Genomic DNA, 17,040 nt, shown 5'->3' with positions numbered 1-17,040 from the left:
CTTGGCCCGCGCTGTTGTTTCTAGTGTATATCAACGATATTGACAACAACATTATTCAGCGCTGTCAGAGGAGAACAAAAATAATAATTATATATAATTATTAAATAAATTACAATAATAATTATTGGATTGGAAAATTATAACTACGAGGCTTCAGAAATTGAATTTTAACATTGGAAGGGCCCGTGAAAGGTGGACCTTTGTCGAGGTATTTAAATTAATGAAAGACGTTGGTCGTTAACAAAAAAAAACTTTTCGATGCTGCTTGAATCTCCGTGCTAACTCCATGTGTTTCCAAAAAAGCACAACCGTCTTTATATACGCAGATATCATTTTCAGCGTTGTAAATGTATGAAACAAACTGTGGTTTTGGCAAAAACCATCCAGAATTTAAAGATAAAACTTAGGTAATACTTAATACTCAGTGACAAATCCTTCCAGCTATTTGCGCATGCGCTCTGCTTTTAGACGCTTCTGTGAGTGGAAGTGGTCATTCAATCAGATCATTGACCTCTAGTAAATAAATAGAAAGTCCGCCATATTTTACGATGACATAACAAGTACAAGGCAGCGTGACATGGTAGCGTAAAATTAAGGAGAACTGATAGGGTGAAGGTAACGGTGTGATAGAGTTCATAACCAGGTCACGGCGTTCAAGCGTGAATAAATGGAAGTAAGTCTTCTTATTTTTTACTAGTAGTACAAATTTCTCTGTTGTACATCATTACAAAAAAGAAACTTGCTGGTTAGCTAGTGCGTTTGTTTTTGAGATTATGCGTCACTTTGCGATGCTTTGGATCTTGTCGCCAGTCTTTAGATTTTAAAAGTTGTTTTAGAATTATTCACATAATTTAGTACTCGTGAATCGCATATGAAGTTCGCACCCCCCCCCCCCCCACTCAGGATCCATAGGGGGCCGCATGCGCGTTCCCATACTTTTTGACGATCTGTCTCGGGAACATTTTCCCGAGAAAATCGTAGAAAAGGGGGTATTTTTTGCTTGTTTTCCCGAGATTCTCAAAATAGGGGGTGTATTTCACTTCCCGAGATATACAAAAAAGGGGGGTTTAAAAGGAGTTCTAGACTGAAAAGTTCCCTAGATAGGGGGTGAAATTCATCGGAAAAGCCTGTGAAAGGGGGGGGGGGTTAAATTTTCTTCTTTTCCCTAGATAGGGGGGGGTCAAAAAAATGAGGGAACAAGCATAGGCCCCCCCTAAATATAGGGAGTGCCCCCCCCCCCCCCCGGAGTTTGCATCCTTGAGATTCTTGGAGTGCAAAGGTCAAGTTAAATGGGAAATTTAACAAATATCATTCACCACGGCAAAACTCCATTACTTTGCGGAAGAACATAGTTATTTGACGGCAAAACTCAACCAGTTGACAACAAAACTCCACAATTTTAATATTTCTACACAAAACTCCAGCATTTAATGGCAAAATTAATCATATTTTACGACACAACTCCATAATTCCATAACTGAATTGTTGTGACAATTTAGTCCTTACTTCATACAATTCCTTTTTTACAAAGACTGCCATTTTCTCATACTGTGTAGATTAGATAGTCAAGTCATTGTGCAAATGAGGAAGCACAATGCCAAATTTACAACATGTCTGTGTTCTCAATCAAGACACCAAACAAGAAGATGGAAATGTGAACTTTCTAAAGTTCATGCAAAATCAGTCAATACAAAGTGCTCACATCCTAATGACAGCAGTTTTACAAAAATGTGATAACCAAGTACATATAATATCTAAAAAAATTCTCTTAACAAGAAGGGATAATTGGCTATGGAAGAAAATAGATTTGTCATTTGTTTCTTTTTTATATTTATGCACCTAGATAATATTATTATGTGCTCGTTTGTCAGAGAACAACACTGGCTTTTTGAATTCTTTTTTTTTTACCATCATTATACACCATTCTTACAACATGACCAACTTCATTTGATTTGCTGCTATTGTTAATATTTGGTATGTCATTATATAAGGACACATGTTCAACATTGGTTGTTTCATTCACTGCATAGTTATTTTGCTTAACTCGTTTCAATCTGGTAAAGAAAGAAAAGTTAGAATACAAAAGACGTCTTGCATAAGCAAACTCCCTCATGAGGTGATTGTCTGAGCAAATGTCTTTCTTGTTTTCAAGAGAATTTCAAGTCAAGTATCGATCTTGGATTTTACAATTACATGTAGATTCACAATCACAACACTCATTTTGAGATGCATTCAAAAATATGTAAAATCAGCCCATAGGTACACGGCTGCCCATCATGCCAGTGAGTAATAGTTTTGATTTTTTGGAAATATTGCTCAGGGAATTTTTGCCTTTATATTACACCATATATCATCTCCCACATTATTCTGTGATTATTCCGAGTTTATTACAAAAGGTACTCACAGAAACCAGTGAGAATACCCTAAGAATACTAAAAAAAACTAACCTTTGATAACTGGCAAACACAGCAGTCGCACTTGACACAGCCTGACAATGGTGAAAATGGCAGCAATAGATGTGAGCATGTGCATTAATAAGGAATGACATCATCCATGAAGATACAAGACATCGGACACGAAAAACAAGACGCCCAGCTCACAATTTTCGCAACAGTGAGCGCATCCGGGCATTTTATTTAGTCTTTTCCGGTATCTGGCCTTGAATATAAGGACCTGTGAAAAACTAAATAAATGCTACACACTTTTAAACTAAAACATTGATAAATGACTACCCACTTCTAAACAAAATAACGTGAAATGACACCCAGTCCAGTGTTCTCCACGAGGGGTTTAAGAGAGGCGCATCACCCCTCTATAATTTCTTCATGCCCCTCTTTAATTTGTAGTGCCCCTCTATTTATCTTCAGCGCCCTCCTTTGTTTTCAGTGAACAGCTGTTTCAAGAGTCCCGGAAGATGTCCCAACGATGTTATTGAGAGACCTTTTATAAATTGACAGGCGATAAAAAAAAAGAACTAAGAGACAGTTAGTGGCATAGATGACAACTAGAGCAATGAATTGGATGTGAGGGGGAAAACAACTAGTATATGTTTATTTCATCAGAAAAAAAAAATGAAAATACAAGTAATTAAATCTGATGAGGACTGTGAAAATAGTTCTACTGAACTAGTCTAGTCCACAGCCCTGCCATGCTAGTAAACTTATGTGCATAGGTCATTGACAGACAGAAATTATTTATAATTTTAAATCTATAGTAGGAAACAAAATAGATGAAAAATACAATTAATCAATAACTATTTTTAAAAAAAAAACAATTAATAAATAACCAAGCAACGAGTTGATATAATAATTAATTAACCTGTTATGAAACAATTAAATGAATCAAACTGCTAATCAAACAAAAATAAGAAATATAAATAATGAATTGGTAGGGAAAAAAACAATAAACAAAATCTTCCAAAGAAGTAACAAATATGCCCTGGTTAGCAAATATAACACAAAGAAAATATAGTAACTAAAATACTAATAATAGTCAAGAAAGATGGATATGCCAGTTAACTACTTATGAGATGGTTCTTTAAATCTGATTTAAATTGATTTCTATTATTTGAACTTTTTAAATAAAACTGTGAGCGAGTTCCAATGTGTAACAGCTGCATATTTAAATTTATGCTGGGAAATGGACAAATGTAATTTCGGAATTGACAGGTTTCCTTCAGTTGTTGCTTTAGTAGGGTAGCTATGTGACGGATTGCTTGCATAATACCTAAGACTACGGGCAAAACAGTCGTGTTTGAGGTCAAAAATAAATAAACATGTTTGAAGTTTGCAGAGTTTGTGAATATCGAGAATTCCAAGTTGGCGAAAAAGGGAAGCAGAGTGAGCATGAAAGTCGGAAAAAGTGATAAGTCGAACTACCTTTTTTTGTAGACAAAGAATTGGCTCAAGTAAAGTTGGATAAGTGTTTCCCCAAATTTCAATACAGTATGTTAGATGAGGAAGGATTAATGTATTATATAGTAAAATTAGTATAGAACGAGGAATATAGTGACGAATTCAGGATATAATACCAATTTTGGGAGTAATAATTTGTCTCACTTTTTCTGTATGAGATTTCCAGGTAAGTGAGGGGTCGATAGAAACACCTAAGTATGTAGCTGACTGTAAGCCCTCTATCGGCGTGCCCGTCATAGTTAGATGGCCTATTATTTGGGTTCGTTTTTGGGGCGTTTTCATAATCATGTAATTAGTCTTGTCTACACTCACTGTTAGTTTGTTAGCATTACACCATTCTATCACTTTACCAAAGTCGTTGTTAATTGTGTTAAGGTCAATAGTATGTGTTTTCATGTATTTAAACAGGTTAGTATCATCGGCAAATAAACGAAAAACAAATGCATTAGTGGATTGGTTAATATCATTAATATAAAGAAGGAAAAGAATTGGTCCTAAAATGGAACCCTTTTAGATCTGTGTCCCACTGAAATGGACAGTTAACCAAGTAAATTTGAGATAATTCTCTTGCTGTAGCCATGCCCACCTATCCTGAAACCTATCCCACCCATGACGGTTCCCGGATTTCCGACTCTCGCCGAAGTTAAAGTGTGCCACCAAATATCAAAATATGAGAGAAAGCCATACTCTTGAGCCATCTTTTTATACCACTGCGTCATTCAAGATATGATATACATTTTTTTGAGAGATAGTTTTCAGAAGTTTTTTCCACAACAAACATTTATGATGGTAAAACGTTGTGTTGTGCGCAGGTACAGTAATATGTATAGCCATAGTGTAAGTATTCACAAGTTTCCAATCAATCCGAAGGTGCAACGTCAGTGGACGAAAGCCGTGAAAGCAACGAAAAAAGATTGGGATGGACCTTCTCCTTATATCGTCATATGTAGTGTCCATAATTTTGATAGTTATGTAAAAACTGAGTGTCGAACAAACAGGAAATTACACAGCACTCACACACTACTAATTGTTTTCATTTTCTCAGGCTAAGAGTTTCTGAATTGTTCCATCGTTCGTATTGAATGTCAAATTCACACGTCTGTTACCTTTATTTGATCTGCGTAATAATTTATGGAATAAGAATCCGTGCTTGAGATGGCAATGTGTTTCAACCAAGTAAAATTTTTAATATGATGTCATAATTCAATTACCCACCATAGACTCATGGTCAGTCAAAATGACTATTTTGAACGGAGAGAGAAATCTAGGTCAGGGGAAACCCCATGACCTCAACATTTTCCTTCACATCACAAACCACATGACTGAGGTAAGGAGGCGACGCTTTTGTTTTTTCTCTGCCCTGTGTGGGCGGCTCGATAAAAACGGTGTGTTTTCGTCATCCAAATTTTTCCTGTCCAGGTTTTTGGTCTGGCTAGCTGTCACCTGCGTGGCAGCTGACGCTGTGGCTGGTAGGATAAGTCTTTCTTATTTGTTTACACCATGTCTCCTTTTTGTGTGCATTGCTTACAAGAAAGAAAAAACTTGGGTGAATCAAATTTGGCCACGTTGTTGGATCTCTTTGTATCAGCTATAAATTGTAATTCGTTCCTCTCATGCTTGTCTTGTTCGTTTTTACCAATGTGTTTTTAGAAATGGATAGAAAAAAAAGGTAACACGACCCGAAGATCGAAGCGGTCATACGGTAGTTGCCACCAGGAATTACAAGCTTGGAACCCACATAGCAAATGCTATTTGTGATGGACTGTGTACGAGGCTTCCTCGCAGTCTGTTTCTGCAGGTGGCAGTTTGCCCGATCATACCGGCAACGACAAGGCTGAGCCCCTGGAGGTTTTTTACTGCTATGGGGCCTGTTGCGGGTCCCTCTGTGTATCCGTCCTCGCACAAGGCTGGGTTTGCATACAAGATTCAGGCTTTGGTTGAGAACAAATTGCGTCCCTTGCAGGTCGGGTAGACTAAATGCCATCGTTTAGAAAGCAGGTGGAGTACAGGCTGGTGGCCCACATGTTGGGGTAGCGGTAGCCATGTTAAGGCCTCCAATTTCGGAGGGGAGCAAGTAGGGCAGGACATGGGGTCCCTCTCCCCACGCGCACACACACTCCCAGCCGGGGATCATCTGGGATTCATTTTTTCCTGAGTCCTGCCTCCACAGGGGACCTGCCCCGCCATCAGAGGGATAACTGATTCAGTGGGTGCAACCTCAGGCGGCCCCTTGGAGTCTTCTTCGTAATGACACCGTGAGCCACGTCATGGGGTGATGTGAGGAACAGCAATCCCAGTGACTGTCACTTCCGGATCCAGACCAAGGGATCCAAAGCAATACCGACTTAACTCTCATAGTCTGGTGGAGTGCTCGACACAGTTGGAACACTCAGACAGTGTTGATGGACAGACCATGGTCCCCTGTGGAATAGAGGCCTAAGACCATAGGGTGGGGCAATTTCATGCTTAATCCTTCCCGCTGGACCAAGCACTACCCGATCAATGCAGTATTTGAGACTGGAGCCAGCAGAGTCTGGAGCCAAATCTCATGCCCCGACCGGATCCCTCGATTCCTCCCCGACCCTGGTACCATGAATTTTTGCCAAAGGGGGATGGCTGCGTTCATGGAATATTTCGGCCGTTCAGTCTGAAACAATCCATGCCCTGAGAGCAGATTGGCGACCCTAAACTTTTGAGTTTGTGCCTCCAGCACCATCCTTGTAGAACAGCAGACACAGCCATTGGTGGGACACCGTGCGGCTATGCGGGATATCCTGCAGTGTCATCTGGCTCTCATGGTAGGGGCTGCCTCTGTACAACGGTTTTGGCTGTTTTCACTAGGCGCTCCACTGCCTCAGTTACGCAGACTGGACCTTCCAACCCTCTTTCTTTTGAGGATGGAAAGAGCATTCTGCTTTGGGATCTCACCGACCAGTTGGTACAGGTGAGACCCGCGAGCCAGTTTGGCTTCTGCAAAGGGCAAACGTAAAGGATCCTAAGCTGAGAAAACGTAATGAACAAAGTCAGCACCCACTGGCCAAAGTTGCCAGAAGGCAAGCGTCCTGGGCATGGAGTTCAACACAGAGGTAGGCTTGGTATGGCCATTGCAGGCCCGTTGCCTAGCACTAAGCAACCTAGCTGCCATCTAGTCAGCATTCCCTCTGTGTTCCTCAGAGAACTGATGCGGATCATCGGAATAATGACCTCAGTTTGCAGGGTAGTTACCCCAGGCCGTGTTACGCAGCCGCCCGGTACAGTGTACTTTGTTGCAGCACCAGGCTCACCTACATGTACTCTTGGGCCAAGCAAGGGATGCCTTGCCCTGGTGGTGGGCAATTGCCAACCTCAGACAGGGGTCCCCTTGGACCCACTTGCCATGGCTATGACTCTGGTAATGGAGATCGCACAGGTTGGGGAGCGCACCTATTGGATGAACAAGCTCATAAAATATGGCCCCTGCATTAGGTTCAGGACTGTCATATCAACTGGCTCAAACTGAAATCAGTGCACTCAACACTGATACACTTTCTACCCATAGATCAAGACCACAGAGCCTTGCTTTGCATGGACAACACAGCGGTAGTCTCCTTTACCAACAGTCCTAGTGGAACAAATTTTTCTTTTGGTACCTGGGGTGAGGAACAGTAAAGCGGACACCCTCTCACAGCAGCTCCCTCTCCAGAACGCGGAGTGGCAGATACCCCAAGGGGTAGCCACAGACTGTCCAAGGTTAGACCTATTCACCACACCCCGGAATGGCAAGCTGGGCCAGGGACTAAGACTTGTCAGTTGTGTTGTCCGCTCTAAGCAGACTGCCTCTCCGATCAGCACCACTCAAATATTTGACGTGGGAAACAGTCTTCCTACTAGCCCTCGCCTTAGGTAGGCATCGGTCTAAGCTAGGGGCCCTGTCCTTCTCGGACGGGTGTGCCATCTTTATGGGCATTCAAGTCATGCTAAAGACACGAATCGGGTTCCTCACCAAGAATCAAATCCCAGGACACGATCCACAACCGCTCGTCATCCCCCGGCTAGCAACATTGACAGCCCGGGGGATCAGGAGGAGTTGCTTCTCTGCCCTGTTCGACCGCTGAGTTGCTACGAGAGCCATACAAGGGAGTCAAGGCATAGCAGCATGTTTATGTGTTATGGCCAGGGTAAGCAGGACAGACCAGCCTACCTGACTTCCATTGCTAGGTGGATCACTGCAACTGTGTTGGAGGTTTGGCTTCCTCGACACAGGGTCTACAGAGACACCAAGTACGAGGTCCGTGCGATTGCTAACTCATTGGCTCTTGAGTCAGGTGCCCCCCCCCCCCCCAGCACGCAAAATGTTTTTCCACTACTACCTAAGAGATACTCAATCCATTCAGGAAAGTCCTTTTAGGGGGGTTCTGTGTAGCGGGTCAGGCTATGGTTACTGACCCAGCCTGGGCGACCTCGGGGATCCGTGTGCATAGGTGACAGAACAGTCTCAGCAGCACTTTGTTGCAGAGTGATTTCTCCCATCAGCGCTTCTTGGAACTTTCCAGGTCTCGCTTTCGACCTATGCCCTCATGCAGAGCTGTTTCGGTCTTCCTTTTGAAAGCTAGTTACCCTCGAATTTGGGTTTGGTTATAGCGTTCTCGGGCATACCGAACCCCATCACCGTTTCAGCATTTTGCTTCTGTTCCAGGGTCGGTACTGGCAAGGTAGCAAACCGTATCTTCACTAGGTGGTAGTCATAAATAGAGGGTATTATCACTGACTGGGACTCCCTTTTATCGTTTTCACTTCACTCAGAAACCCGACTCTGTCTACAGTTCAAAAATTCCAGATTCTATGATAATTGAATGTAGTGAATTTAGGCAGAAGGTTTTCAACCAGCCTATTCACATACATGTAGTTCATACCCACCATAGACTCCAGATCCCTCGCGACCACCCCACTTTTCCGTAGCATTGGCTTAGTCCTTGGTGCAGAGAAAAAGAACCAGAAGTGATTGAGGAGGCAATATGGTGTTGCCTCATTTGTGACATGAAGAAAAATCTTGAGATCATGGGACTTCCCCTGACCTAGATTTCTCTCACCGTCATTGGCTGAATAGCAGATTAATGCCTACAGTTCAAAATAGTCATTTTGACCGACCGAGTCTATGGTAGGTATGAACTATGTGTTGAAAACCCTCTGCTTAAATTATGACAATCACGCTAACTCCATTCTGAATTTGTCTGTATATGTGTCACTCTCGTTTAATTTTGTTATCCAATCATACCCCGCCATTTACATACTTGTCCTCGTTGTGACCCGACGCATTCACCCATTTCCACGCGGCTGTCATTTATCAACTGTGATTTGTCGTTTTTTAAAATTATTTTCCTATTTTATTTAGAATGTCAAAATATGTTCTCTTTTAATTTTAACTTTGAATGTTTTTTTAATGATGGATGAAATAAAACAGTGTAGTGACATGCCTAGTTACCTGCTGTCACAAAATGGCGGAAAGGCGGCCGTGGTGGTCGCCACTTTATGAACAAAACGAAATAAAATGACAATTGCGACTGAGTTCAAGGCAAGCTGCACAGACTATATTTATCTCTAATAATCATCAACAAGAGCATGAAAAATACAGCATGTAATTTATGTCACCAAGCAATGGTTTACAACCTTGGTGGGCTCACGAATCATTACAATGGTTTAAGCTCTAAAAGACTTAACAATAAAGTGATACACTTATCTAGAGTTCTCGGCGATGTATGTCTTTTATAATAATAAGCGATATTGTCTCTCGATACACGAAGCAGTACGCATCAACGCGGAACGACCGATGAACGTCCGATACACGCATACACGCGAAAGCAGGTAAACAATGGAGATGGCACACGACCACGAACAATCAACACGATGACACAACATGCGGCACGCGACAGCAAGTAATTCACAATGAAGACACGCGACACGATGTCAACAATGCTTTGTCCGAACAAAGCACGCACACTTAGGACCACAAATAACCCGTTTTCGTAACAGAATCGCCGAAAGTCTGCGTTCGCGAATACCACAAAGCGATATTTAATTACTGCGGTTATTTATCCGTCTTCAACTCACTTCCTAACCAACCAACTCTGGCTTTACGGCTATTTCCCTGGAAGTATACAGCGATATGTCTCAAGTCAACCACGCCGGAAAACGATGACGTGGCCCTTTCCCGATGTGACATAAATTAGGGACTTGCCCGTGAAATAACACACCTGTATTAGTCGTCTGGCACTCCCTGTAATCCAACGCCGTGTCTATGAAGAACTTTCCCATGTAAAAGTGTTGTTCCCGGACAATGAAACTCGAAGACTTCTCACAAGAACTGCCTCGCCTTTTTCGTGATAACTGTACACCTGGTGTGCTCTCTCATAAAATACCCACGTGATCTCCGAAGATACCTAAAATTTGGCTCGGGGTCGAGCTCACATGTAATAAAAACGATCGCGGTCACGGTGACGGTGACAACAATACCAGAAATTTAGTCGTGTCAACCTGGTTTCATTCGGAGTTTCATATAAATGTATAAAGTTACATAAATGATTAAATCTATTTCTGACACCTGCTAAATAATGAGACAATTCAGGCGTCAAATTCAATTTTGTCAAACTCGGCGATGATCGACTTAGGCGTAGAGTTCCATAGAAATAGAAGTCGACACTTCGACTGACTATTAAATAAAAAAATTAGTCCAGACCAACCCGATGTAGTACTTTCTAACTTCTTACCAACGCAATGTCCAGTGCCGGGTACAAACGTGCCTAATATACATGTATCGGCAATGCAAGCTGTTCAGCAAGTTCACCTTCTGATGAAAGGGTATGTAAATACTGTGATAAAAATCAGATTGAAAATGAAGTATATTTTCTTATGGACTGCAGTCTGTACAATACACACATAATTGAATTATTCAAGTATTGTAAGGAAATTGTACAAAATTTTAGCAAGTTAAATGCTCTAGAATTATTCAAAGAAATGAAATATTGTACAGCAATCAGAACGGCACAATACATACAAAAATGTATGCGAACGAGATATGAGCAGCTCCACCGGAATTAAAAATATTCTTTCCACCATAGTTATGATTTTAATGTGATTTTTCACTTCTAGCAATAGTAGTTAGTGTATTGTATTATACTGTACCGTACCATACCATACCATACAAGTTCATTGTGATTCTTTATGTGTTCGTAATATTATTTAGCTTTATTTAGCATTCTGTTTAGTTGGTTAATTTTACTGTAGCTTAGTTTATTTATTTAGTTTATTTTGCGTACGAACGGGGACTTATGTTTTGACCTCTGTGCGTGTGTGCGTCTGTGCGTGCGTCCGGACATGTATCTTAGAAATGCCTGGACCAATCACAATCAAACTTCACACATACATCATACATGATATTATACATATGCACGTCAATTTGTTTCACAATTTGATTTAAGATGGCCGAATGGCGGCCATTTTTGTGCTAAAAATCATCAAAATCAAGCGTTTCCCAGCTTTTTATGGATGGATTTTGTTCAAACCTTGTATATACGTTGGACATTATAGGACCTTGATGCACAACATGTTGTTTTACGATCTGATTTAAGATGGCCGAATGGCGTCCATTTTTGTGCTGAAAAATCCTAAAAATCCAGCATTTCTCGGCTGTTTACAGATGGATTTTGTTCAAACTTTGTATATACATTAGACATTATAGGCCCTTCATGCAAATAATTTTGTTTTTCAGATAAGATTCAAAATGGCCGGCTGGCGGCCATTTTGTTTTAATGAATGTGGTTCTCGTGCCATATCTCTGACTTGTTTTGACTGATTTCGTTCAAATTTTAAATATTCATTATACATCATGTCATAGATAAACAGATATATTGGTTCGACGATCATATTCAAAATGGCCGAATGGTGGTCATTTTTGTGTTAAAAAATCATCAAATATCAAGCATTTCTGGCATTTGTGGATGGATTTCAGTCAAACTTGGTACATACATTAGACATTACTGGTTCCTGATGCACGTCATTTTATTTGTCAGATTGGATTCAAAATGGCTGACTGGTGGCCATTTTGTTTTAATGATTGGGCTTCTCGAGCCATGTCTCTTAAATGCTTTGACTGATTATGTTCAAATTTTATATATTCGTTAAAAATCATGTTATATATATACATGTATTCAAAATGGTTGATTTTGAATGCTGTTCCAGAGCAATATCTCTCAATATGGACAAGTACTTGTTTGACGATCAGATACATGTACAAATGTCAATCATTTTAATGTTAAATCAAAGAAAGCTTAGAAAGAACTCCCGTGTGCTGAGAGTTTTCGAGACACATTAAAAATTAATTCAAAATTACTTATACTTGAGATATTGATGGAATAGCTGAAAACTAATTATGCAAATAAGGTAACTAATATGAACAGATTTAGGTGTAAAACTAATAAGGTCTGCACAATGTACCAAGTTTCATTGGAATGTGATTAGAACCAAAAAAATATTAATTATTATGCTAATTAGAGAATTAATATGAACAGATTTTAACCCAAAATTAATCAGGCTGTCTATTGTCCTAGAGCATTTATGTACCAAGTTTTATTCAAATGTGATGATCAATACTTGAGATATTAGTATTAATTAATTAAGTTAATTAGGTGATTAAGAAGCATAAATATTTACCAAAAACTAATATGGTGCATACTCTTAGGTTCATTGAAATGTGATGGGTACTCTTTAAAAGTTTCATTGAAATCCAATGAGTGGTTTTTAGACATCAGTGCAACAGCCATAGAACAGCAAAAAATTAACTAATTATGCAAATTAGGTAATTAATAGGCACAATTTTTTATCTCAAAATTAATCAGGTCTCTGCATAGTCCTAGAATATCTATGTCGCAAGTCTCATTGAAATGTGATGATTAGTACTTGAGATATCAGGTGAAAAGCTGAAAATTAACTAATTATGCTAATAAGGTGATTAATATGCACAAATATTTACCAAAAAACTAATTAGGTCTCTGCACAGTCCTCAAGTAACTATGTACCAAGTTTCATTGAAACGTGATCATTACTACTCGAAATATCAAAAGCTAAAGTTAATTAATTATGCAAATTAGGTAATTAATATATACTGATATTACCCTAAAAACCATCAGGTCTGTGCAGTGTCATAGGACACCTATGTACCAAGTTTTATTGAAATGTTATGATTAGTACTTGAGATATCAGTGGAAAAGCTGAAAATTGATTCATCATTATGTAAATTAGGTAATTAATAATATTAACAGATTTTTACCAAAAACTAATCAAATCTGTGCATTAGTTCAGAGCATCCATGTGCCAAATTTCATCAAAATCCAATGAGTGGTTCTTCAGATATCAGTGGAACAGTCTTGGGACAGCTAAAAATCAGCTAATTATCATGCAAATTAGGTAATTAATATTCATAGATTTTTACCAAAACCTAATCAACTCTGCGCATTATCCCAGAGCATCCATGTGCCAAGTTTCATCAAAATTTGATTAGTGGTTCTTGAGATAACGGTGGAACAAAAAAAGTGACATACATACATACATACATACATACATACATACATACATACATACATGCACGGCTTGTTTTTATATACGACCATAGAACAACTCACTGTAGTTTGTTTTAGTGTTGAATAAATATTGTAATTATTATATGTAAATTTTCTACTACACCAATTAACTTTCATCATGTGTGCTGATGTTCCAGAAGCTTGCTAAAATGGTTTAAAACTTACCGTCTTACTATACTGTCTATTGCTTGTGAAATAAAAGGATTACCTAGGGGGCCCATTACATTATAATAAAAGAAATCCCCAAAGTTTAGGAACTGCTAATTACAGAATTGTTTTGGTATGTGGGTAACCTTTGCTCTCTCTCTCTCTTTCTCTCTCTGGCTGGAATTGATACTCAAAGTTGTCAAGGTGAGTGGTGATTGGGACTAACACTTGTTTAGGTAGACAGAAGCTCTGTCTTGCCATAGTAGGATTTTTTTTTTTACAAGTGACGTATCCAAAATTAAATAGAAAATAGTGCTTGATTTGTCGTGTATTTCAATGGTTGCTATTCATGATTGGCAAGTCCAGAGTCCAAATGGACTACAGTATAGATGTACTGATAGCACTACCACAATAAACTGGTGTGGTTTATATTTGCACCATTCTGTCATAGCTATCAAACTGCTTGCTTGTTTAAAAATCTAATTATCATTCTTGGCTCATTTCAGCAGTCTTTGAAACTATGAAAGTAGTCTTTTGAACACGAGTTAATTTGGCCAACCCCATGGACAGTCAGTAAAAAACATTCACCTGACCAAATGCAGGGAAAGGCACTTTTTATATTTATCTTTGTCAGCTAAAATCAGCCTCTAAGGAATTGTTGGACATGCCTTAATTTCAACTCGTGTAGACCCTACAACAGAATATTGTAGCAGCCTATAGCTTGTTATGGAAGTAAAATTCACATTAGTTTTATCCTGGATTGACTAACAGTTCATGTTCTTTATCACCTATCACATATGCTGTCACCATACAAGTCCATAACGGCTAACCTTAGAGACTTTCAACAGGCTATGTGTTAATACTGTAGGCTACATGATAAGAATATCAAATTAAACCCAGATTTCTTGTTGAGTCAACTGTCCAAGGCAAATAATTATTTCTCACTATACATGTACAAACATGGATAATCAAGATTTTGATGTGGTACATGTATAACACCATGCATTGAAATCACATGACAGAAGTAAAATCAAAGGTTAGAGGTCACAATCTCAAATACTTTATAGTGAAAATTCATCAAATTTATCAAATAAAAATAATATTTATAAAAACATATAATTGAAATAATAATTAAACAATTCAAAATTATAACTATACTATTACCATATAATTTATATTTGATAGCTTATGAATATGACAATCTGGATAGACATATAATTTTTCAGTAAAATATTGAGTGTTGTTCACCTTACACACACATCACACATCTGTTGTCATGACAATTTTGTCCTCTAAAAATAGGTCACATAATTATTTGTCAGATTATGATAATTTATTTGCTTCCAAAATGTTGACTGTTGGCACAATATTTGGATTCTTCAAAAATTTGTCTGTTTTTAGCATTTCTGCTTGGACTGGTCGTAGACACAACCATTTAGTTTTGTAAATATTTTTATATGCAAATTGGTCCCTTGTTTTACATTGTTATTGGCATAATATAATAGTCGTTTGCAAAATGCCTTCTAGGTTTATCAGTATATGAAAATAACCTTACTATTAAAATATTTTCTATTCTATATTCTATGTATGGTATCACTGTCTATTTAAAAGTACTGTACACTGTATGGTAATTTGCCTAAACTAATGTTACAAATGACCTTTGTACGTAAAAGAAATATTTGCCTACAAATTGCGCAATGGAAATAATAATTTAAATTGGATCATAAAATGTAGGTATTAGAAGACTCAGCCACAAAGGTTGTCTAATAAAAATATTTCAGTTGTGTTTACAATGCCTGTGTAAAGTTTTGCTAAAATGAGGTACTAGCTGTTAGAGGTTATCTTCTGTTTTGCATTTATATCTCAAGGTTTGTTGCATGTATTTATATTAGTGGGTTAGAGATAATTTCTCAGGTACATTTTATAACTTATTAGACCCAAAACAAAATATTGTGTTGTTCTGATAGCAGGCTGCATCCTATTGATGTCTTTCTAGCATTACTACCATTAGTTTGTCAAATATATTACAAATATAATTGTTGCCATGATGACAGTAATAACATGAACCATGGCAATTGAAATAATGCTTTAACACGAGTTCATATAAAAATAGTTCTAAGAAGACCTAATTCTTTATTTTTTGACAGTTGAAATTGCTCCAAAAATATCTCTTGCTGGTGTAATGTACAATCCCCTGTAGATTAACTTCTCGTCAGGACGAGGTAATATTTTTACTGATTTTTTCAATTTTGTGTAACTCGTGGGTGCTGAAGCAAAGTTAAATATACATAGCTGCATGTAATGTAACGGTTGAAATAGTGGGATTGGGGATTCAAGGTCATTGTCAACCAGTAAAATTTGTATTGGACCACTTATCACTTGGACCACTTGGTGAATGCTAAATTTCATAGTGTGCAACTATTTAATTATATAGCTAATGTCACTAGTGTCACATTTCCCTTCTCAAACCATTCAATGTAATCAATTATTATACATGTACCTATCATTTGTTTCAAAAATGTTTACGTTTTATTATTAGGCAGTTTGAACAAAGTCTGCAAGCAAGCATTATGGATTAGCAATCCATTCATTCACTGTCCTTTCTTGTCTTCAGGTTTCTTTGATATAATAAAATTAAAAATGAGTCCAAATCTCATTAAGTCCCCGTTCAGATGCAGTCTGAAAACAGAGACTTATGGATTGACCTCTGTGCATGGATCATGCCCATTTTATGGATGGATTTCAATAATACTTGGTACATACATTAGACATTATGGGTCTCTGATGCAATACTCGTTTGACGATCTCATACAAGATGTCTGAATGTCCATCATTTTAATGTTAATAAAACATCATAATCAACCATCGGCTTCTGGATCCATAGCTCTGACATGTTTATTAATCCCCGTTGGGATGAAGTCCGAAAACGGGGACTCATAATTCAGTCTCTGTCCGTGCGTCTGACCGTCCGTCCGTGTGTCCATCCGTTCGTCCGGAGTCATATTTCGGAGTCCTTTGGGCCGATTCCGTTCATTCTTTGCATGTGCCTAATACTTTATGTGGGACATATGCACATGCAGTGGTTTGGCAATTCGATTCAAAATGGCTGACTGGCAGCCATCTTGTTTTTTGAAAATGTTGTATTTTGGACATGCCAGTTTTCATTCAAACTTGGTACATAGATTATACATGTTAGTATACATGTCCATGACAATTTCTTTTGCAATTGAATTGAAGATGGCTGACTATCAGGCATCTCGTTTGTTTTTTTAAATGTGGTATCTTGGACATACTTTGTTAGTTTTCATTCAAATTTGGCATATACTTTATACATGTTATGATCATGTCCATGATAATTTGTTTCAAAA

At 38.4% G+C, this 17,040-nt stretch overlaps 1 long non-coding RNA gene across 1 annotated transcript in view; it reads left to right on the top strand.

Moving 5' to 3' along the window:
• Positions 1-526: 526 nt before the first annotated feature.
• Positions 527-17,040, top strand: part of LOC144355239 (uncharacterized) — a 39,518-nt gene continuing 23,004 nt past the window's right edge. The window contains exon 1 of the long non-coding RNA XR_013421196.1: positions 527-673. This is a non-coding gene — a long non-coding RNA (uncharacterized LOC144355239). The remainder of the gene's footprint in view (positions 674-17,040) is intronic.

The sequence above is a fragment of the Saccoglossus kowalevskii genome, chromosome 13, assembly GCF_978046115.1.
Source record: "Saccoglossus kowalevskii chromosome 13, keSacKowa6.1, whole genome shotgun sequence".
In the NCBI taxonomy this organism is placed as follows: domain Eukaryota; kingdom Metazoa; phylum Hemichordata; class Enteropneusta; family Harrimaniidae; genus Saccoglossus; species Saccoglossus kowalevskii.
The sequence above is the reverse complement of the archived record's forward strand: the minus strand, read 5'-3'. Positions and strand labels throughout refer to the sequence as shown.